Below are 24,629 nucleotides of genomic sequence, written 5' to 3'. Positions count from 1 at the left end.
TTGCCAAAAGCACTGCAGATCAGTTACAAGGTGCAGGCAGAATCCCAGGTCACGTCTGACCCTCAAGGGGTTGGGGGGAGGTCCAGTGGTTGGGATTTCCAGGGAGTCACTGCTGCACCTGGAACTCTTTGGCCAAGTGGACTGTGTCTGGCTCGGTTACTGTGTGGTAGACAGACTGGTCAGCTGACAGGTGCCTGGGAAGGTTGTGCACTTGGGAGAGATGGGACAAGCTTTCCAGACAGGGAAACTTCTTGGCAAACGTAGACCCAGAAAAGTGGAACCACAATTTTTAACTCCAATGTCCTGACCCTTTCTCCTACTCTGGGATGAAACTACAACAGAGGAGCAGAGATACGGAGCCAGATGGGGAGGGCCCCGGTCCAGCTCCAGAGCATCAAACGAGATTACAAAAGGATCTAAGTGGGGATTGGAAACAAAAGAGACGTTTATATATCAGATATTGGTTTTGAAACAGTCTTTTTGAGCTCAGGAAATTGGAGGCAGATCCCAGGTGAAGAGCCCAGCCTGGCTGTCTGTCCATCTGTCTCTCCTGAGCAGCTCTGAAACTTCATATATAAATGTGGTGGTACTGTTTGTGGTTGATCTTTTTCCTACAAGTTGGGCAAGTATTAGCATTCTTTTTTTTTTCCTTTAATTTTTATTGTTGGTTGTTCAAAGCATTACATAGTTCTTGACATATCATATTTCACACTTTGATTCAAGTGGGTTATGAACTCCCATTTTTACCCCATATACAGATTGCAGCATCACATCGGTTACACATCCACTGTTTTACATATTGCTATACTAGTGTCTGTTGTATTCTGCTGCCTTTCCTATCCTCTACTATCCCCCCTCCCCTCCCCTCCCCTCCCCTCTTCTCTCTCTACCCCCTCTACTGTCATTCATTTCTCCCCCTTGTTTTTTTCCCCCTTTCCCCTCACTTCCTCTTGTATGTAATTTTGTATAACCATGAGGGTCTCCTTCCTTTTCCATGCAATTTCCCTTCTCTTTCCTTTTCCCTCCCACCTCTCACCCCTGTTTAATGTTAATCTTCTTCTCATGCTCTTCCTCCCAACTCTCTTCTTTTTTTTTAAAGAGAGAGACAGAGAGAGAGAGAGAATTTTAATATTTATTTTTTTAGTTATCGGCGGACATAACATCTTTGTTTGTATGTGGTGCTGAGGATCGAACCCGGGCCGCACGCATGCCAGGCGAGCACACTACTGCTTGAGCCACATCCCCAGCCCCCCAACTCTGTTCTTAGTTACTCTCCTTATATCAAGGAAGACATTTGGCATTTGTTTTTTAGGGATTGGCTAGCTTCACTTAGCATAATCTGCTCTAATGCCATCCATTTCCCTGCAAATTCTATGATTTTGTCATTTTTTAATGCAGAGTAATACTCCATTGTGTATAAATGCCACATTTTTTTTATCCATTCGTCTATTGAAGGGCATCTAGGTTTGTTCCACAGTCTTGCTATTGTGAATTGTGCTGCTATGAACATCGATGTAGCAGTGTCCCTGTAGCATGCTCTTTTTAGGTCTTTAGGGAATAGACTGAGAAGGGGAATAGCTGGGTCAAATGGTGGCTCCATTCCCAGCTTTCCAAGAAATCTCCATACTGCTTTCCAAATTGGCTGCACCAATTTGCAGTCCCACCAGCAATGTACAAGTGTGACCTTTTCCCCACATCCTCGCCAGCACTTGTTGTTGTTTGACTTCATAATGGCTGCCAATCTTACTGGAGTGAGATGGTATCTTAGGGTGGTTTTGATTTGCATTTCTCTGACTGCTAGAGATGGTGAGAATTTTTTCATGTACTTGTTGATTGATTGTATGTCCTCCTCTGAGAAGTGTCTGTTCAGGTCCTTGGCCCATTTGTTGATTGGGTTATTTGTTATCTTATTGTCTAATTTTTTGAGTTCTTTGTATACTCTGGATATTAGGGCTCTATCTGTAGTGTGAGGAGTAAAGATTTGTTCCCAGGATGTAGGCTCCCTATTTACCTCTCTTATTGTTTCTTTTGCTGAGAAAAAACTTTTTAGTTTGAGTAAGTCCCATTTGTTGATTCTAGTTATTAACTTTTGTGCTATGGGTGTCCTATTAAGGAATTTGGAGCCCGACCCCACAGTATGTAGATCGTAGCCAACTTTTTCTTCTATCAGACGGCGTGTCTCTGATTTGATATCAAGCTCCTTGATCCATTTTGAGTTAACTTTTGTGCATGGCGAGAGAAAGGGATTCAGTTTCATTTTGTTGCATATGGATTTCCAGTTTTCCCAGCACCATTTGTTGAAGATGCTATCCTTCCTCCATTGCATACTTTTAGCCCCTTTATCAAATATAAGATAGTTGTAGTTTTGTGGATTGGTTTCTGTGTCCTCTATTCTGTACCATTGGCCCACCCGCCTGTTTTGGTACCAGTACCATGCTGTTTTTGTTATTATTGTTCTGTAGTATAGTTTGAAGTCTGGTATCGCTATACCACCTGATTCACACTTCCTGCTTAGCATTGTTTTTGCTATTCTGGGTCTTTTATTTTTCCATATGAATTTCATGATTGCTTTCTCTATTTCTACAAGAAATGCCGTTGGGATTTTGATTGGCATTGCATTAAACCTATAGAGAACTTTTGGTAATATTGCCATTTTGATGATGTTAGTTCTGCCTATCCATGAACAGGGTATATTTTTCCATCTTCTAAGATGTTCTTCTATTTCTCTCTTTAGGGTTATATAGTTTTCATTGTATAAGTCTTTCACCTCTTTTGTTAGGTTGATTCCCAAGTATTTTATTTTTTTTGAGGATATTGTGAATGGAGTGGTTGTCCTCATTTCCATTTCAGAGGATTTGTCGCTGATGTACAGGAATGCCTTTGATTTATGCGTGTTGATTTTATATCCTGCCACTTTGCTGAATTCATTTATTAGCTCTAATAGTTTCTTTGTAGACCCTTTTGGGTCTGCTAGGTATAGAATCATGTCACTGCAAATAGTGATAATTTAAGTTCTTCTTTTCCTATTTTTATGCCTTTAATTTCTTTCGTCTGTCTAATTGCTCTGGCCAGTGTCTCTAGAACTATGTTGAACAGAAGTGGTGGGAGAGGGCATCCCTGTCTTGTTCCAGATTTTAGAGGGAATGCCTTCAATTTTTCTCCATTCAGAATGATGCTAGCCTGAGGCTTAGCATAGATAGCTTTTACAATGTCAAGGTAAGTTCCTGTTATCCCTAGTTTTTCTAATGTTTTGAACATAAAGGGATGCTTTGTCGAATGCTTTTTCTGCTTTTTAATTCCTTCTTTTATCGTTGTTTTTCAGTTTCATTCCATTATGATCAGATAAGATGCATGGTATTATCTCTACTCCTTTATATTGTCTAAGAGTTGCCCTGTGACATAATATATGATCTATTTTTGAGAAGGATCCATGTGCTGCTGAGAAAAAAGTGTAACTGCTTGATGTTGGGTAGTATATTCTATGTATGTCAATTAAGTCTAGGTTATTAATTGTGTTATTGAGTTCTATAGTTTCCTTATTCAACTTTTGTTTGGAAGATCTGTCCAGTGGTGAGAGTGGTATGTTGAAGTCTCCCATGATTATTGTATGGTGGTCTATTAGACTCTTGAACTTGAGAAGAGTTTGTTTGATGAACATAGCTGCACCATTGTTTGGGGCATATATATTTATGATTGTTATGTCTTGTTGGTGTATGGTTCCCTTGAGCAGTATGTAGTGTCCCTCTTTATCCCTTTTGATTAACTTTGGCTTGAAATCTATTTTATTTGATATGAGTATGGACACTCCTGCTTGTTTCCGAAGTCCATATGAGTGATATGATTTTTCCCAACCTTTCACCTTCAGCCTATGTACGTCTTTTCCTATCAAATGCGTCTCCTGTAGGCAGCATATTGTTGCTTCTTGTTTTGTGATCCATTCTACTAGCCTGTGTCTCTTAATTGGTGAGTTTAAGCCATTAACATTTAGGGTTATTATTGAGATATGGGTTGTTCTTCCAGCCATATTTGTTTATTTCTGTTACTAAACATGGTTTGTTTTCCTCTTTGATTATTTTCCCCCCCTTTACTGTCCTACCTCCCACTGTTGGTTTTCATTGTTATTTTCCATTTCCTCTTCCTGTAATGCTTTGGCGAGGATGTTTTGAAGAGATGGTTTTCTAGCTGCAAATTCTTTTAACTTTTGTTTATCATGGAAGGTTTTAATTTCATCTTCCATCTTGAAGCTTAATTTCGCTGGATACACAATTCTTGGTTGGAACCCATTTTCTTTCAGTGTTTGAAATATGTTATTCCAGGATCTTCTAGCTTTCAGAGTCTGTGTTGAAAGATCAGCTGTTATCCTGATTGGCTTACCCCTAAATGTAATCTGCTTCCTTTCTCTTGTAGCTTTTAAAATTCTCTCCTTATTCTGTATGTTGGGCATCTTCATTATAATGTGTCTAGGTGTGGATCTCTTATGATTTTGCACATTCGGCGTCCTGTAGGCTTCTAGGATTTGGGATTCTGTCTCATTCTTCAAGTCTGGGAAGTTTTCTCGTATTATTTCATTGAACAGATTGCTCATTCCTTTGGTTTGGACCTCTATACCTTCCTGTATCCCAATGACTCTTAAGTTTGGTCTCTTTATGTTATCCCATATTTCTTGGATGTTCTGCTCATGGTTTCTTAACAGTCTTGCTGAGCTGTCTATGTTCTTTTCCAGTTGAAATACTTTGTCTTCATTGTCTGATGTTCTATCTTCTAAGTGTTCTACTCTGCTGGTAGTATTCTCAATTGAGATTTTTAGTTGGTTTATTGCTTCCTGCATTTCTAGGATTTCTGTTTGTTTGTTTTTTATAACCTGTATCTCCCTGTATAGTTGATCTTTTGCTTCTTGGATTTGTTTGTGTAATTCATTGTCGAAGTGATCTTTCATTGTCTGATTTTGCTGTCTAATGTCTTCCTTGAGACTCCAGATCATCTGAAGCATGTATATCCTGAATTCTTTATCTGACATTCCATCTGCTGCAGATATTACCTCTTCTAACGTTGAGTTGACCTGCATTGCTTGTGGTCCTTTCTTTACTTGTCTTTTCATACTGTTCACGTTTCTTTCTGCTTGGTGAAACTGTTGTGTTATTGAATTTTACCTCTATATATTTATATTGCTCTCGTATTTTTGCAAAGTCTCCCTTGCAGGCGCGGGCAGCGGCTCTGCCCCTCCTCCAATTGGGGCAATGTGCCTACCATGCCGGTGGGCTGCTGGGCGTGTTCTGCCAGTGGGTCACAGGTCCGCCTACTTTGCAGGCGCGGGGGCGGCTCTGCCCCTCTGCGGGTTTCTGGGCCTCTTCTGCCAGTGGGTCGCAGGTCCGCCTACTTTGCAGGCGCTCGGCGGCTCTGCCCCTCCCCCAACCAGGGTGATGTGTCTTCCACCCTGGCGGGCCGCTGGGTCTGTTCTGCCGGTGGTTCACAGGTCCGCCTACCTTGCAGGTGCGGTTGGCGGCTCTGCCCCTCCGCGGGCCGCTAGGCCTGTTCTGCCGGTGGGTCGCAGGTCCCAGTATTAGCATTCTTTAGGGAATCATGGAGACACTGGCTACAGAAAACATGGCCACACTCTGTAGAGACAATGAGACGTCCATCGTGCACAGTCTCTGAGTATCTGCATGCAGATGGGACAACTGACAGTACCAGAGGGCCTGAGCCCTGTGGTCCTTTCCTCCTTGGTGTTTCTGGGAGTGTGGGTGGTCCCAAACACATCTCTGTCCCTGGACAACTCCTCGTCATCACTGCCCACCACGCAGCTGTTGGCATGGTCTTGGCGCAGCCTCCTGCGTTCCTCCTGGGCCTTCTCCTTCGTGAACAATCACAACAGAGTCATTGTGAGTCTGGTCCACCACAGGCTCTAAAGACTCATAGGTGAGGTCCACGATTTCATCTCCTGCAGTTTCCACAAGTTCTATGAGTTCTGCTTCCAAGGAAATCTCAGGGGTGGAGGCTGCTTCCTGGGTTCACTTCTGGGCTTGTCTAGAACTTACTGTTCTACCACGACGCTTTCTTGTACTCATTATGCTCCTTGGCTCCAACCTACAGAAAGGGACGTGATCTCTACCCAGGTTTGTAGCAAAGCAGAATATTCAACCTCTCATACCTGCTGGTTACTCATTCTCTGGCTTACAAAGTATTTGGAGCCAGGCAGATTTCAGTATCTTTGAGCCTTGCCCAGGGTTGGGATAGTCCAGCAGGTGCTACCGCCAACACACTAGCACAGGGAAGCACCTTTGCAAGCCCATAAGGAGACCCGCTCAAGCAAGACTCCCTCAATAAACATCTTATTAGGGAATACATTTTATGAGTATAAGAGAAGGGAAATGACTGGATTAAATTTTAATACAGTAAAATTGAGTTTTTCAGTGTTTACGCTGCTAGAAGTTCTTAGGTACTATCTCATTTGATCCTTTAGAAGCTCCACACAGTAGGTATGTTTGCTATTCTCTTATGCAGATGACTAAACCAAGGCACTTTCTCTGAAAGTTTGCGTCCACATGGAGTGGATGCAAATGAATTAAAAGCTATTCTCAAATTTTGCCAGTGTTAAAGATCATTCGTAATCTTAAGCCTTTCCCTTTCTTACAGTAGGGATTCTTTCAATTTAGAATCTCCTGTCTCCTGGGTGCTGACCAATCTTCTTTCTCCAGAGCTCCAGACTCCTTGAAGTTAATTAACATCACAAAGAGACGGGGGATAATAAAGACAGGAAGGATGATTTCAGCCTTCCAAGTGGCAGGTGGCTGGTGTGCAATCTGCTGGTGGATTGAATTAGGTTCTTGGGAGATTTCAGCAGGGAGAATGTGGGATTGTAGGCTAACCTCCATAATATCTACCAGCTTCCCTTTTGTTTTTGATATTTGATATCCGCTGCAATGATAGCTTCAAGTTCAAAGCACACTATCACATTTAATTCACCCTTTTCCTAAAAAATTCTGGAGGCTCTTCTACTGGGTGTCTTGAAAGGACTGGTGTTTTGCCTTTGGGTGGCTGTGGACTACACGGGGAAGGTGAAGAGGGTGAGCAAATGAGTGTGGTTGGGTGGGAACTAAATCCTCCAAATACAGAAGAGCAGAAAAGTAGCCTCAGTTGAGAATAGTACAGAAAAACTGCAGACAATGGAAACAATGATCCAGAAAAGAAAGGGTGAGAACTGGGATTTCCAACAGGAGCAGCAAAGTCCAAAGAGGGAGTAAGTTCTGATGAGATCCCTGAAAACCAGAACGTACAGAAAGCAACTAAAAGCAAAATAGAAATTCTGGCCTAGATATTGCTATTTAGAAAGGTTTATCTTTCTGTCTGAGAAAATGATAAAAGCTAAAATCACTCTTGTTTTACTTAACTGGAGGACTCTATTTATTGGAAAGGTCAATCCAGTGAAAAATCTAGCAATTGCACACATGAAAAAAAATTTTTTTAAAGAAATCTTTTCAGCTTCTACATTATAAGTAAATTCCATGGCTAGTTATTAACAGTTATATCAAATTTACCTGAATCTGGCCAATGCCTCTTCTGACTAGTACCTCACTTGGAAAGGACTTTCCCTGACTATGTGTCTCTGTTCCCAACCTCCCTTAAAGAGAGGAGAGAAGACCCTGAAACTATAGTAAAACAAAGCTTGTGAGTTGGGTTATTTTGCCATTTTGAATGTGGAGAGCTACCTTACTGCTTAGTCAAGACTATTCCATTTGCATGAGTAGGGGCAGAGGAATTTGCTGGAGGTGTGTTTGTTTAATGTAGCTGTTGGAATCGCTAGCTTACACTACTTAATTTCATAGCTGCCACGTTGTCTCATGGGAATGTGGTATTTCCAGTAATTTGCAAGAATATGTGAGCTGAGCATTGCCAGATCTCATGTCAGGGATAAAATTAATGCGTATGATCCGAGTATTCCACTTGAAGCCCTTAACCCATTAGGACCAGAATACTAAATAACCTGTTTAAAAATGCTCAGTTGGCTATCTGTTGATTTTACAAATTGCTTTAAAACTTTATATATATGTAAATATATATATGCTTAAAGATGCAACATGCTAAAGAATTAAATAGCAGGAAAACCCAGATGCAAACTCTTAAGTCTTCTGTTTACAGATAAGCTTTAGCAAAAGTATTTTTTTTTCCCTCCTTCTATTTACATTCCGTGCTCTACTTAACTACTCAAAATATTCATGAGTTTGGAACACTGGGTGCTGTTATACAGTTTCTCCTGAAGTGCATTTGTTATGCAAATTGTTACACTGAACCATCCTTCATGAGCTGTTTATGTTCAGTGTCATAGGGGAAGAAGCACCCTGTCTCATTCCATATAAATTCCTCTTTACAATCCATCAAAGACAGAAAGACGCTTGAGATTAAATAAATGTGCTACTAATATTAGTGAATGTCTGAGGCTTGAAATATTTAAGAGATTTTTGGACATTTATAATTATACTTCCCTAATTGCTCTGGGAATTGGTGAAGAAGATGAGTGACAGGTCAGCGCTTCAGGCAGTTGTCTGCATGGTCCCTTATCCCACTCAGGAACATGACTGATTTCAAAAGGAGACACAGGTCAGCCCACAGAAAAGAGAAGCATTAAAAAAGAAGGCAAACATGCAAGAGAGAAGGATTTGTTTCCTCATTTATTTTAGGGTCACTGGTTTAGCTGGAGACACCATGAAAACATAGTTCCTACCTCTGGATGCTGACAGTCCAGGGAAGACAAGTTGCATGATGGGAAAAGTTCTTGCCATCACTCCTAAACTTTGGCTTTGGGTATAGAGAACATGTTCTTTTTTACTTTTTGATTTTCCAGTGCCATTCACAACCCCAAAAGGCACAATTTGGAATGCCATCATCCTAAATGTTGAAATCCAGAAGATCAAAATCCCTAAGTCTAAAATCCTGCACGTTGCTAAGCATTGAAAGAACAAAGGTTCCATGAGAGGAATAGAAAGCTGAGTTGTGGGGAAGGGGTTGGCAACAGCAATAGCTGCAGTTGACATGTGTCACTTGTCTGCACTGGTCCTCTTGTGCAGGAGGGGTCCTAAACCCAAACCCTCCATCCTCTTTTTTGGCACCTCTGGGAGGATGCTTTTGCGTAGTTACCTGGGTTCTGGGGACACGGCTTTCCTGCATCTCTTCTTGGGACTGTTGCTTTCCTTCAGCTATAAAACAAAGGACCATTTAGCTGAGTGCTTGCCTTCTGTAGATGATGCTGTATTATTACTCTGTTTTTGCCATTTCGGGTCACTGGAATCGTGGCAGCCCATCTTGCCATGAGAGGGAAGGGACATCTCTTCTGAAAGCTGTAAACCCTCCTAAGTCGGGTCACATTAGCTGATGGTAGTGGTGATAGCATTGTAAATGTGACAAATGTCCTAGGGTAACTTTTGGAAACTCTCACTAGCCTTACAAATGGATTTTTACATCCTCTTGCACTTAGCTTGCAGGCAGGAAGCAGTTCTTTGACTTTAATAAACCAGACTGATAGCTGCTTGCTGTGGCACTCAAGGGTACAGTTTACACACAATCAGAGATGGGTTTGGGCTGGATGCTCATCGAATAAGGACGATATCTTCCCCCTATAGGAACTTGTTCCATCCTATTTTTCTGATGTTTGAAGTATTTGGGTTTTTTTCAGTATGAGAGAATTTTCTAGAGGTATATTTAAGTAGTGGACTTTCAACTTGATATACTTGTAACATGTTCTTAAGATCAGTGTTTCTCACTTTTGGGGGGTTTGACAAATGGTAAGACAGATGGCAACACAACATAGTAGAGTTTGTGATCTTGTTTGTAGCTAGCATCATATTTTTTAAAATGTAAACATATAGCAAGATAAATACCTTGAAAAACTATGACCACAAAACAGTAGGATACTCAATATTCAAGTTCAGGTGATGATGCTGATGCTGATTTTTAATTTTGAAGTTAATCATTTTCCAAATATACAAAGATTTAAACTTCGGAGGAGGGGACAGAAGTCATTATGACAAGCATAATGGCTGGGGGAGGGGGAAGTTGTGCTCACAGATTTTTGCTTTTATGTTTATTTTCTCCTAATGATGATACACCATAGAGGTTTGTTTTTCCCTCTATCAGTAGGATTGAGATTAGAAAAAGGGGGGGGGGACAGGTTTTCAAGTCAAATACACCTGAGATTAAATATACCTGAAATTAAATCCAAGCTCTGTTCGTTTTTTAGCTCTATGACCTTGGTTTGATAAACTCTTTAACTGATCTTGAGTCAGTTTATTTACCTACAAAATGGGAGTAAAAATGCACATCTTGAAGGATGATTTTGCTTTACATTAAATAATGTATGTTTGGTATTTAGCCCACTCTCACCACAGGCAAGTGATCAGTGAAGTTTTGGTGAATGAGTAAGGACTACCTCAACCGAGCTGAGGTGCTACTTAAGTGATGAGCTTGATGAAAAATATGTGACCTTTACCAACTGTCTTTCACGGGTGTCATGCTCTGGGCTAAGCTCTGGAGCTGAAGATCAGTCTCAGGCATAGACCTCAAGGAAGTCACAGTCTGTAAGAGAAGTCAAGTCCCACACCAAAGGTCAAAGGGTCATGCATTAGGGACCATGCAGATAGGCACAGGGGAGGAAGGAGGTCTATTTGGGGGAATTTCCTGAAGGGAGTGATCCCTGAGCTGACTATGGAAGGATAAGTGTGAGTCATTTTAATTTAACAAGGGAGTGAGAAAGGAAGAGAGAAAGGCTATTGAGGCCTGAATTCACATCCAATTTCCTAGTTCAGAATGGAAGTTTTATGGATTTAAACCTCTTCTTCCTTTTCAGTGGGGTTCCTGAGTTCTCCTTGCTTTCTCCCTAAGAAAGGGGGAAGATTGCAGAGTACATCCTTATAGGGCTGTGACTCCCAAGCTCTTCATTCCACAGGGCCTCATCAGGGAGTCAGGCAGAGGGTGAAAGTAAGAGGACAGGGCTGCTCAGCAATGGCGATACTAACTGCTTTATGCGTGAGTGTGTGTGTGTGTGTGTGTGTGTGTGTGTGTGTGCGTCATCACATAGTTATCTGACATTAATCATCTATGTGCAGCATGTTCCTGCAGGCCAGTGGGAGACCACTGGAAAGAACAAGATGGCAGCCATACTGGACAATAAAGATATCTCCTGGACATATCCTCTATTCCAGTATTTCTGCCTTTCCCTAAACCACTCTCTTCCAACATCCCCTGGCAATTATATTTTCTCATGAAAACTTACTTGCACTCTAAATATGATTATTTCTATCACCTGATTCCAAGTCACTCCTTTGCATTCCTTGGTGGGTGGAATCTCTGAGGCTTCAATTATCAAAGCTATGCAAACAGCTTAAAAAAAATCTTAGAGTTTAGGCTACACAGGGAGAATAAGATTCTGTGTAGAAATTGGGCATTTAGAATTGCCTTGAAAATACATTTATAATTGCATATAAAACAAAATATACATGTGAGCTATGTGGTTTTATTTTTAATTATCTGCTTTTTACTAAACATTTCACTAAGATTTCAAGAAATAAAATTCCACAGCCTGCTAAATGAACAAATAAAATATGATGCATAATAACATCAAATGATATAATACACATGAAAAAATGGGACAAGAGGAAAATAAATAGAAAATATATATAGTCTTGCAAAACTAACATTGTGCTCCTTTACAAAATAAATATCTCCAGAATATTATGAGCAAACAAGTTTTAAAGTTTAAAAATGCACTCTATTATGTTATCTTAGGTTTTATGTGTAAGCATTAATGTATTTATATTTCTTTTTGTTTTTATTAATCCACTGAAACAGCCTTCAGCTAATTCCCACCACCCAAATGTACTCCACAGATGCTATCTGCTCATAAAGAAAAAAATAAATTTATATTTTGTGATGCAGCTATATTATCTTCAATGGGGGAAGTTTTATTGTATTAGATTTTTTCCATTCCTGTGTAGCATAACAGTCTCAAAATCGATAAAACAGCAGCACAAATAATAAGTAATATGCAGAAAAGTAGGTCACTTGGCATTAATTCATAGAGAAAATAGGTCTGCTCAAACACAGGTCTGAGAGGCGTAATTAGTGTTAGTCACTGCTCTCTTTGCTGAAGGAGCTGTGACTGATGGCTGTCCTCCTTCCCTTCCCTCCCCTGCTTCCCAGACTCTTGTGTCAGCAAACACTGAAAAGCAAATAAAAGAGTCGTTTCAGCGGTTCTGAGGGATGCAGCCAAGCAAGGTCTGGGGTTAATGGTGGCTGAGTTTCCCTGTCCCCTCAGACACTGACTGGGTACGGTGCACAGAGGGTTCTTCGGAAGCCAGGCTCTCTCACCTGCAGAAGCACAGCTGCCACGTCTCTTTCTTCCCTTGAGAAAATGTTACTCAAAATACAAAAACAGGAGGGTCAACCTGACAATCGCAGCTCCTGTATTTGTTGCTGGCATTTATGGAACTTGGATCAGAGTAACTGCTACTTGTGGGTTCCATGAGACTACTTCTCCACTAAGCTACCGATGAGAGAATCACCTTGGAAACTCATGATGGTGGCAGTGAAGCATTTTTATTTATGGAAAATTCTGACATGTAGGTCAGTAAATCTAGGACAGATATGCAGACTCAGTTTCAAGATATATTTTGTTTAGATTGTATGTATTTTGTATCTTATTACTTTTGGGGGAATTATTCTTCACTTAAAACTCAGGAAATTTCACATCAAAAACATCCAGATTTCTGGATTATCTTAATAAACCAGAAAATCTCACAATGGGGTCGTATTCTCCTGGCAAGAACTGGCTAGAAGTAAGCAGCAAGAGTACTTATACCCATGTGCGTGGCTTCTAGCAAGTCAGAATCCATGCTGCACCCTGATGAGTGGCCTCCTGCCTTCTTTGTTCATTTCCATTGTTTACCTTTGTGTTTTTGGACCAATGGATCTCAAAATGGCTGCAAATCACAACCATCTAAAGAACTTTTAGGTCCCAGATGCACTCCCAGAGAACAGCCTTCAGCTAATTCCCACCACCCAAATGTAGTCCACAGATGCTATCTGCTCATAAAGAAAAAAAATATTATTTATGGATTTGAAGTAGAGTAGTCTTAACAGTGTCTCAGAAGATTTTAATATGCGACCACCATTGAGAAACTCTGGCCCAGGGAGATGGGAAAGTGGGCACTGATTATTTTCTCATGAAGATCCCAATGAAGTTGTTGTTGGACCTCGTTGATTTCCATTAAGGAAATTGCAATTTCTTGGTTCTTCCAAGGAAAATTGATCTAATCTTTCTCCTCCTTTAAATTTCCTGGTGTTTGGGGATTCATTGGGGCTAACAAATTCAAAGACTGTGTTGTTAGCAAGGGATGGATTAGTATTTTGTCTTAAACATTTGTAACTGCTGAGCGTCACACTCCTGCTGTTTGGAATTTTTCCTCTTACAATGCACAATGAGGAGAGCTGTAGTTTGCTACACATGATCTCTCCACCCCACCCAGTACTGTGCTAGGTAGGTGCCGGCTAACGGAGCCGAGTCCGGCGAGGGACGGCGGGGTTAAAAATACACAGGACACCAAGGTTCTTCATCCAGGAGGGAGCATGTGCGCGCTTTATTGCCAGATTTGTTCCCTTTATATATCTTTTTAACAGCTGCGGAAAATTACTCAAAAGTGAGGAGGGAAGAGTAATAACTGCGTCCTTGGGTTACCGTCACGTCACCGTCCCCTATCAGGAGGCTCGAACAGGTCAAGATGTTCCCGAGACACATATGTGCGAGGCAGATAAACAGGGAACCGCAAGCCCGCGTCATGGCCTTGTGAGCTGGCCACATTGACATGCATAACAAAGAACTGGGGGTTGAGTCCCCAGGGGCCAGGGCGGGCCTGCTATCAGCAAGTCCCCCTTTTTTGTTTTTTGCATGTCAATGGGAATCAAGTAGCCCCTGTCTTAGGTCGTCCACCGCCCCTGCACTGCTTACCCGTCTCTGGGGAGGCCCCATTCCCCTGGCTTAGGTTGCAGTGCAAGCGTGGAAGTTGCCCGTCACTGGGTACTACAAGATCAGCTCTTGTCCTATGTAAACGGACACTTTTCAGTTAGGATGTCATGGCCAGCAGGACACAACTGCGGATCCCAGTCATCATCTTTGCCAGTGGGATAGCTATGACCAGGGAGCTTTCTGAACGTAAGGGTCTGGGATGACGGCACCAAGTCGGCAGGGTAATTAGGGACCTGGGCAAAAGCAGGCATACATAGGAGGGCTCGGGTATTGGCTCCTGTCCAGTTACATCTCATCTCCGGATGGGTCATAAGTACACCTCGTGGGCGGAGTCATCCATCTCCAGGCGTTGGTAGTGAACCTGTATTGGCTTGGAGGTTAAAATGTTAATCTGGTCCTTAATGAATTGAGTTATCCTATTTGCAACACAAGGTCCCAAGGTTGCAATCAAAAGAAGACCCAGTAAGGGCCCCAGGAGGGGAAGAAGGTAGGGCAGGAACCCATTCATCCCAGTCCAAAGAGGGTTCTCGAATAATTCTTTTCTCCTTTTCTCTAGGTCTTCTTGAAGCTCCTTGATTTTAGTGCGAACTATGCCTGATTTATTGGCATAGAAACAGCACCTTTCTCCTAAGGCTAAACAGATTCCCCCCTGATTGGCAGTCAGTAAGTCTAGGCCTCGCCTATTTTGGAGGACCACTTCTGCCAAAGAGTCAATTTGGTCTTGTAGGTCCCTAATAGTGCCAGATAGGGTCTGCACATCATCTATAAGCTGCTGAGATAGACGGCGATAAGAATGTATAGCCGTACCTAGTCCAGCTGTGCCTGTGCCCACAGCAGCGGTTATTCCAAGGCCAACAAGGAGTGGTAAGGCCTGAACAGCTCTCTTGTGTCTTCTAACTAGGGTGTCTAGGCTAGGAATGGGTAGGGGTTCATCTCCTGAAATAATCATGATATCAGGAAGCAGTAATGCCAGAATGCAACCGCCAGTCCAATTTGCTGGGAGCCTGGGAAAAGCTAAATTTCCACCACACATAAAAACTGTACCATTAGGGGGACAAATGGGCGGAGTAGGTGAAGAATAATTCTTTACTAATGAGCAGTTCCCAAAGGAAGAGACTCCAACATCAACATCATAGGTATTATTTTGCATCATGCCCAGAAGGCAAGACATAAAACCACCTAGAGGCTGCACCTTAAAGGGTAGCCCAGATTGACATGTGTTGTCATCATCAATGGTATAATTAATGGGGACTGCCAATGGCATGACTGCACCTGCCGTCATGCAGAGCCAGCAATCACCAGCAAGGGTAGGATTGGAACTGTTAAGTAAAGAAAAGGTAGTTTCTAGGATATCTAATGTATTGGCATCTAAATCAGGAAGCTGGGATTTGGGCAATATCAAGGGGTGGTATGTAGGCTTAGGGATCTCCGGCTTTAAAAGCTTAATCACCTGAAGGTGTTTGATAGCATCAGTGGGTCCCCCTCCATCAGAGACTCCGATGGGGGCCTGCATGGGCCAGCAGGAGGGTTTACCCATGACGCCCTCACATCCTGCCTCCGTTAACCGAGTCGTGATGCCTTCTCCTCCCCGGTCACCAAGAAAAGGAATAAAATTATAAGTAGTCCCCCCTTCTCCACGGGTGTTAGTTAGGATGGCCTCAAAATACTGTTTTCCTTGATTATTAACACAAATTGAGGCTGATGTATAACAGGAGATGTGCATTGCCGGGGTGTAATGACAAGTGGCGGAACAGCTTCCAAGAGTCTCGGTCGAACTGGGGACATTAAGTCCGGGCTTATTGACACATACCCATTTTGGTTGCTCAAATCCTCCGATGTTTTGATTGAGTTCAGCCGCCATGTAGGCTACTTTAGTCCCACAATCAATGCTCTGGATATAACCAGAGGGGGCCGAGTGCCGGGGCCCTCCCTTACACTCACAAGGGGCTCCAAAAAGATATTCATGAATATTCCCAGGTGGGGGGTCAAGCCCTCCTTCAACAAACCTGTCCAGAAGGAATGCCACAAGCGGGGTCCAGCTCATGAGGTGTGTCTCGGCACTCACTTGAAGGGGTGAGAACAACAGCGGCAGGATCAGCCATCTTGGGAACTTCATTTTGTCTTGAATTTTCATTCACCGGTCTGGTGCAGCGCTCCGGGATCCAAATGGGTTTTTCCGTCCCTGGAGGGAAGACACATACAGCTCCTCTCACTCTAGCCAAGAGTGGAGCAGGGGGTTGCCACTTCCCTGTAGCCAGATCCTTCCATCTTATCTGTGCTTTTTGTATGGTGGGAGGGGAAAAGTGACGCTGCGCCGCTGTACGGCCTTCGGAGTCAGTGAGCAAAAAATTTAAAGTGAATAGAGTTATGCTTAGGAGTGCTTGTGGTCCCTGACAATTCTGGTATATCTCCCCCTCTTTTGTTTTTTGCAAATAGGTTTTAAGATGTTGATGGGCCCGTTCAACAATGGCCTGTCCTTGGGGGTTATATGGGATTCCTGTTTTGTGTATAATATCCCACTGTGAGCAAAATTTTTGGAAGGTTTGACTAATATAAGCTGGGCCATTATCTGTTTTTATACATCGAGGGGTTCCCATAAAGGAAAAGGTTTTAACATAGTGCTGTATCACGTCCTTAGCCTTTTCTCCTGAATGTAAAGTAGCGGAGATAAAACCAGAGAACGTGTCTATACTGACATGCACAAAAGACAGCTTTCCAAAACTAGGAATATGAGTTACATCAGTTTGCCAGATGTCGTTTGGCTGAAGGCCCCTTGGGTTGACTCCCAGAGAAGGGGAATGGATAAAAGGTGCACAAGTAGGACATAGGGAGACAATTTTTAAAGCTTGATCCCGGGAACATCCTGAGCGGAAGCGCAAAGTTTGTGCGTTTAGGTGAAATTTATTATGAAGTTGTAGGGCCTTATCATACTCAGTTATTGTATATATAAAATTAGTGGCATGTGTGGCAGCGTCTGCCATGGTGTTGCCCGCTGCCAGAGGACCTGGAAGTCCGGAATGATTTCTAATGTGACCTATGAAGAGGGGGTCTGCCCTAGCCCATATAAGAAGCTGCACTGTTTGTAGTTGATCCATGATAGTGGATTGTTTTCCAATATAAGGTGCCGTCTCAATCGCGGAGGCGAGCCTGGCGATATAGAGACTGTCTGTGAAAACATTAAGCGGCTCCGAGCTATAGGTCTGTAAGGCCAATATTAAGGCTGCAACCTCCGCTTTTTGGGCCGAACAATTGGCCACTTTCTTGCGGATGACTTGGGTCCCATCTGAAACGACAGCAAACCCATTTTTGGCCCCGTCAGTGAAGACGGTTTGTGCCCCTGGGAGAGGATCCTTTTTTAGGATCTTTGGGAAAATTATTGGACATGTCTTTAGACTTTCAAGGAGCCTGCTTTTAGGGTAGTGATTGTCAACCTGTCCCATGAAACTACAGAAGAAAAGACACCAGAGATCATGTTCCTGTATTAATTTAGAAAGAATGTCTTGATTATATGGTAATATGAGAACATCAAAAGTTTTCCCAAACAGGGCATCTCCTAGATATTTTGCTTTCCAAACTAATTGTATTACCAGATCATGGAAAGGTATCAAGACCAGGGAGGGGGATGCAGGTAAGTGAACCCAATAAATAGGACCAGTCTGCCAAAAGACTCCAGTCGGGGTGAGTTTTGATGGCAGAACAATGAATAACAAGGACTGGGAGTAGTCCACCTGCATCACCTGCATCTCTTGTAAGGCTGTCTCTATCAATCTAAGCGCCTTCAAGGCTTCTGGAGTAGGTTTTCGTGGGGAGGTGGGTGAGGGGTCTCCTCTCAAAAGGTCATACAGGGGTTTAAGTTCACCAGTAGGGACATGGAGGGAAGGCCGCAGCCATTGGATTTCCCCCAGAAATGTCTGCCATTGGTGCAGGGTTTTGAGCTGGTTCACCTGAAATTGAGGCCTCTGGGGAGTGATCCCTCCCTTGTTAATAGTATATCCTAGGTAGTTATAAGGATATTGAATCTGCACCTTCTCTGGGGCTATAATCAGTCTGGCCCCCTTTAACAGGGACTGGAGGACTTCATAAGACCGGAAAAGTGCTTTCCTATCAGGGCCTGACAACAATATATCATCCATATAATGGACGAGGTAAAAGTTTGGGAATTGTTGCCTAAAGGGTTGCAGAATTTTTGCTATAAAGTACTGACACATAGTAGGGCTATTGGCCATTCCTTGAGGTAAGACAGTCCATTCAAACCGCTGATAGGGTTCCCTAAAATTTATTGAAGGTAAAGAGAAAGCAAAACGTTTACAATCCTGGGGGGCCAGGGGAATAGAAAAGAAGCAATCTTTTAGGTCCAAAATAATAAGATGCCAATCTTTAGGGATAGCCGTGGGGAAGGGTAGTCCTGGCTGTAAAGTTCCCATGGGCTGCATGGTATTATTAATAGCCCGCAGGTCTTGGAGAAGCCTCCATTTTCCAGACCCCTTTCTTATGACAAAAATAGGAGTGTTCCAGGGGGAAGTGGAAGGCACTATATGCCCCACCCTAAGCTGTTCCTGAACCAGAAGGGTCGCGGCCTGCAATTTGTCCTTAGTTAGGGGCCACTGTTCTATCCACACAGGGTCATCTGATAACCAAGTAATAGATAGAGGACGTGGCCGCATTTCAGTGGCCCCTAGGATAAATTTCCTAGCCCCCTCCGATCTCCTCCACTTCTGGTAATTTCTTCTGTAGGGTCCACAGGCGTTGCCCTTCCCTCATGTCTTTTCCCCAGTCCTTTTCCGGGAAGCCATCCCATATCTAACATCATGTCATTAACAAATTTATTACTCCCTTTTAGGGTCTGAGTGGTGAGGATAGCTCCCATTTGTTGAAGTAGGTCCCTTCCCCAAAGGTTTGTGGGGAGTCCAGCCACTACGTAAGGCTGAAAATAACCACTGTGTCCTTCCTCATCTCTCCATTTTAGAAAGGAGGCACTTTTTTCTGGTCTCGTCTGCCCAATCCCCTGTAATACAGCTGAGGGATCTTGGAGAGGCCAAGCAGATGGCCATTGTTTCTTAGATATAACAGAGACATCAGCTCCTGAATCTAATATCCCCTTGAAGATTTTATCCTGTATTTTAATGGTTAACTGTGGTCGGGAGTCCAAGTGTGCTACCCAAAAGGTTTGAGGGGTGCCGGTGGAACCAAAACTGCCATTACCCCGGGCTGCCTGTAGGGCGCGGCTGGGTAGAGACGCCGCCGACAGCAGCAATAATTGTGCTATGCGTTCTCCGGGAGGAATAATAACTATCCCTTGGGTAGCCTCGGCAACAATTTTTAACTCCCCGTGGTAATCACCATCAACCACACCTGTAAGAATTCTGAGCCCTTTATGCAGAGTGCTGCCTCTTCCCAGTATCAGTCCCACAATTCCCTCCGGCAAAGGGCCAAAGACTCCAGTTGGCAGGGTCTGGGGACCCATCTGCGGAGTCAGTACTGCTCGGGAGGTGGAACTGAGGTCCAATCCTGCACTTCCCGGTGTTCCCCTGGGGAGTTCCCGGATAGAAAGGGGTTGGTCAGGGGGAGGCGGCGGAGACGCCCACTCCCTGGGGCACTGTTCTGTCCCTGCACTGCCCCGTACACTTTGGCTTCCGGGGCCCGGGGCGGGCCCCTGCTCCCGTTTCCCGATGGTATTGGGTTACCCTGGATGTCAAATTTTGACCTGCACTCACTACTCCAATGATTTCCTTTATGACATCGAGGACAAATTCCAAGCATCCCTCTGCCAGCACCCTCGCTCCTTTCCGGGCAGTTTCTCCTTATATGTCCCTCTTTCCCACACTTAAAACACCCCTTAGAGAGGGTTCCCCTGTTATCAGATTTTTGCATTCCAGTCTTAAGGGCAGCAGCCAAAACCTGACCAGTAATATGAGGCCCATCTATATCTTTACATGCTCGAATCATGTCATCTATACTTTTGGCCCGGGAGGACTTAATAGCATTTTGGCAGTAAGTGTTAGCGTTTTCATATGCCAGTTGTCTAATAAGTGGCATAGCCTGTTCCAGATTAGGGAATATTTTTCCAGCCGCCTGCATTAGGTGGGCTATAAAGTCCGAATAAGTTCAGAGGGCCCTTGAGAGATCTTGGAAATTTTTGGTTCAGTCTTAGAAACGGGCAAGGCTTTCCAGGCATGGACCGCAGCTGAGGCTATTTGAGCATAGACCCCCAGGATCATAATTAATTTGCTGATTTATGACAGCATATTGTCCTGAGCCTGTTAACATTTCGAGGTTACGCCGTGGGAAGCCGGCGTCCTGATTGACTCGGGCTAGCTCGCGACACCTCTCTTGATTTTCACTTTTCCACAACAAAAAATCCCCTCCAGACAACACAGCCCTGCGAAGCTGTTGCCAAACTAAATCCCAATCATTGTTATTGAGAAAACCTCCTGTCAGAAACCAAGGACAAGCCTGGGCTATAACTTCAAAGAATTCGGTTGCAGTCTTAGTTTTTATTCCTGTTCCTTGTGTATTTAACAGCTCTTTTAGTTCGTTGGCCAGACGAACCTTCGCTGTTGAGTTACCCATGGTACGTACCCTGTCTCTTTAAATTACCTTTAAACCAATCCTCCCCCTTCTACCTTTAGAAGGTGAGCCCCGTCCGCTTACCCCTACTTTCCGGATCTCGGTGGGAGTCCGGCGAGGGACGGCGGGGTTAAAAATACACAGGACACCAAGGTTCTTCATCCAGGAGGGAGCATGTGCGCGCTTTATTGCCAGATTTGTTCCCTTTATATATCTTTTTAACAGCTGCGGAAAATTACTCAAAAGTGAGGAGGGAAGAGTAATAACTGCGTCCTTGGGTTACCGTCACGTCACCGTCCCCTATCAGGAGGCTCGAACAGGTCAAGATGTTCCCGAGACACATATGTGCGAGGCAGATAAACAGGGAACCGCAAGCCCGCGTCATGGCCTTGTGAGCTGGCCACATTGACATGCATAACAAAGAACTGGGGGTTGAGTCCCCAGGGGCCAGGGCGGGCCTGCTATCAGCAGGTAGGGGGTTTCTGGCTGAGCAAAAAAGCCCCTGCATCTGTGGAGTACCTCATGAGATCAACCTTTTCAATGCCCATAAAAAGACAGGATGTCAATTTAAAGCCTCATCTGTCACAAGCATTTTCAATCTTGCCATGATTTATGAAATACTGTAAATTACAATCACTCTGGCCCATAATATCCTGGCAGCTACTTCAATAGCAAAACTTTCATCCAAAAATATGATCTATAGGGAGAATAAAAGTTGCAGAAAGGGAGTGTCATTTAATAGGTGGTGCTGTTATCATGTGCTTAAAAGGAAAAGTTTCCTCAAGTGAAAGATGTTTCCTTGCCACCTACAGGACTGACTCCCTGCACAGAGCCTGGTGAGGGAGAGTGCTGGCTTGCAGTTTTCTGGGTATCTTATGAGTGAGCAAAAGTTCAAGGAAGATATGTCAGAGAGAAAAAGCAGGAGGAGAATTGAAACTTTCATTTGAAATGAACTCTCCAAGGTTCACTGGTCTCTACATTTTCTCCTGCAAAGAGACATTCCCTGCACCTTTTGGGAGAAGAGGGAAATTTTTGCCTACCAGTTGGGATGGATCAATTTGATGTGTAATGTATTGGAAGATTTAGGATGATGATGATGATGATGATGGTGTTGATAATGATATAGGGAGAGAGATGGATGGAATTAAGTTGAGATTTGTTTCAACTGGTGTTTACTCTATAAAAAACTTTCATATAAAAAGCAAAGTGACTTCTTCATACCTTGTCAGGTTGGAGTCTCAGAAGAAGCTTAACTTTTAGGATTCCTAAACTGCTCTTTGGATGTGGATTTGCTATCAACTTTGATTTTGATGTTACCATATTCTAGAAAATTCACCTTGGCCATATTTATAATACAGGGATCTGCTGGAGGAGATAGAGGGGAAAGGTCAAGACTACAGACTCAGAATTCTAAAGCAAGATGTTGCTGCTTATAAGAACACTGCAGAAAGGAAGGAAGGGGTGTGCTAGCCAGAGACTGGGAACTGTCTCCTCCCAGTTTGTAACATATCAAAATGACAGGCTTTCTTTTATACTCAGTCTGCCCTTCAAACTCTGCCTTGTGGTCGGCTGGGGAGAAGGGGCTGCTAACACTCAAGTCAGAAAAAGGGGATGAGGGGACACTTAACAGGGGATGGGAAGGTGAACTTATAAGGTGTCAGACTTCCAAAAGTCTATTTGAGAGAGGTATATAATTAAAAGGCTAGTGATAATATACATTTGAAAAGGATGTCAAATATACACTTGAAAAGAGGTCAAATATACTTTTGAAAAAAAAAGGGAGGCACAGTGTTCTGGAGAACAAAGATTATGATATTGAAATTCTATAAAGGGGTCAAGATTGTACAAGGGAGTACAACCTCAAAGATATTTTTGGTGAGTGGGCCTTTTTAGCAAGGCAAAGAATCCTCCAGATGGTGGAGGGGCTGATTTCCTCTCAGATCCCACCTTAAGAATCCTGGTGCTCTCCGTCATGTTGTCTTCTTGCCTGGAATAGATACTCAACACATTTCAGCAAATAATGTTTCTCTCATAGGTAAAAAACAAGTGAGATTTAAAATTTTGAAAGCACTTAATTATTGTTTGCAAGCTGCTGTGGGAGATGAATTTTTTTTTTTGTATCATCTGACAATGCTGAACTTCATCTGAGCCTTGTGCTTCCAGAAAGTATTGACATTTAAGTAATCCCTCCACATGTTTGCGTCCTAGAAGAAAAATCACACTGGGTAGAGTTAAACAGGCGAGGAAGACTTTATGTAAGCAATATAGGGTTAAAGACAGTTGCAATAGAGGAGAGGCAGTGAACTTAATTCTGAACATAACAGGGGCAGCTGGGAATTTCTAGTCTATAGACAGGGTGAGAAAGCCAAGGAAAATTACTAAGAGGAGTTTGGTTGGTAGCAGGATGTGGAAGTCTTTTTTTTTTTAATTTGTTATATATATATATATATATATATATATATATATATATATGACAGCAGAGTGTATTTTGACATATTATACATACATGAAGTGTAACTTATTCTAATTAGGATCCCATTCTTGTGATTGTACATGATGTGTATTCATATATGAACATAGGAAAGTTATGTCCGATACATTCTTTCCTGTTTTATGTCTTTCCTATTTCCATCCCCCCACCCTTCCCTTCCCTTCACCACCTTTTGTCTATTCCAACAAACTTCTATTCCCCCAACCTCCCTTATTGTGAGTCAGCACCTGAATATCAGAGAGAACATTTGACCTTTGATTTTTTGGGGGGATTGGCTTATTTCACTTAGCATGACAGTCTCCAGTTCCATGCATTTACTGGCAAATGACAATCTCATTCTTCTTTATATCTGATTAATATTACATTCTCTCTCTCTCTCTAATATATATATATATATATATATATATATATATATATATATATATCACATTTTCTTTATCTATTTATCTGTGGAAGGGTACCTAGGTTAGTTCCATAGCTTAGTTATTGTGAATTAAACTGCTATAAACATTCATGTGGCTGTGTCACTATAGTATGCTGATTTTTTAAGTGCTTTGGGTATATGTTGAGGAGTGGGATATCTGGGTCAAATAGTGGTGTTCTTCCAAGTTTTTTAGGGAATCTCCTTACTGCTTTCTAGAGTAGTGGCACTGATTTGCAGTCCGACCAGCAATGGATGAGGGTACTTTTTTCAGGGTGGGGGAATTCTTGCTGAACTGGTTTGGCAGAATATTTGCTGAACTGAGCTTAACAGGCTGAGCATGAGGCCTAGTTGAGAAGAGGGCTCAGAGGATCCTGACTGAAGTTTAGTCAAGGAGCGAGTCCTCATCACTATAAAGAAGGATTCCATCCTTGTCTTTGAGTTAATGACTTCTGTAATAGGCAGACAATGATCTTGTTTGTCTACCTCTGAGAGCTCCAGGCTCCTTTCATTTTCTTTGCAAGAACCTAAATAAACTCATCTCCTTCATTGCTGGTGCAATTTGTGTTTGACCGTTTTGGTGCTGGGCCTCCCTCAGTTTTGAAACCCTCTTTTCATAGGCAATGAGGTCCTTAGAGCCCTCTGTATTCCATTTTTGGCTGGGGATTGGGAGACCTACTGGTGAGCAGATTCTGCCTTCCCCAAATTGCATCATAAAGGCTCTTTGACATGAAAACTGTCTTTGAGATTTCCAGAGGGCTCCTGAAAAACCACAATTTATTCTTTCACCTTGTAAAAGGAGAGATGTTAGAAGTCATTAGGTTTATTAGATATGTTGCTATTGGTGAGCGCTTGGGAAGAGTTGCCAAATCGGAAGAGACGCTTGGCTTTCTCTAGGTTAAATTTTTGTGGGTTAAAATTGAATTAATACAAATATTTCCAAAATCATATGCTGTTAGAGAAGTTCCTTGAGAATTTTTAGTGTTCTTTTTGTCCATGATATTTCTATTTACAGAGTCCTGGTGCTCCTTTGTTTGATAATAGACAACAGTATAGGGTTATCAATCATAATTTGAGTTATTTTTAAAATGTCAACTTGGTTGCAACTTTGCCTCTTTAATTCAAATCTAGTATTTTCT

The 24,629-nt window shown here is 42.7% G+C and overlaps 1 pseudogene; it reads right to left on the bottom strand.

Annotated features, from left to right (window-relative positions):
* Nucleotides 1-568: 568 nt before the first annotated feature.
* Nucleotides 569-6,065, bottom strand: LOC124108360 (E3 ubiquitin-protein ligase RNF4-like; annotated as a pseudogene).
* Between the last annotated feature and the right edge of the window lie 18,564 nt (nt 6,066-24,629).

Source organism: Marmota monax, unplaced genomic scaffold (genome assembly GCF_021218885.2).
Source record: "Marmota monax isolate L192 unplaced genomic scaffold, Marmota_monax_Labrador192_F-V1.1 WCK01_AAM20220418_F8-fsc00074, whole genome shotgun sequence".
Lineage (NCBI taxonomy): Eukaryota > Metazoa > Chordata > Mammalia > Rodentia > Sciuridae > Marmota > Marmota monax.
This window is presented reverse-complemented; position numbering and strand designations above follow the sequence as displayed.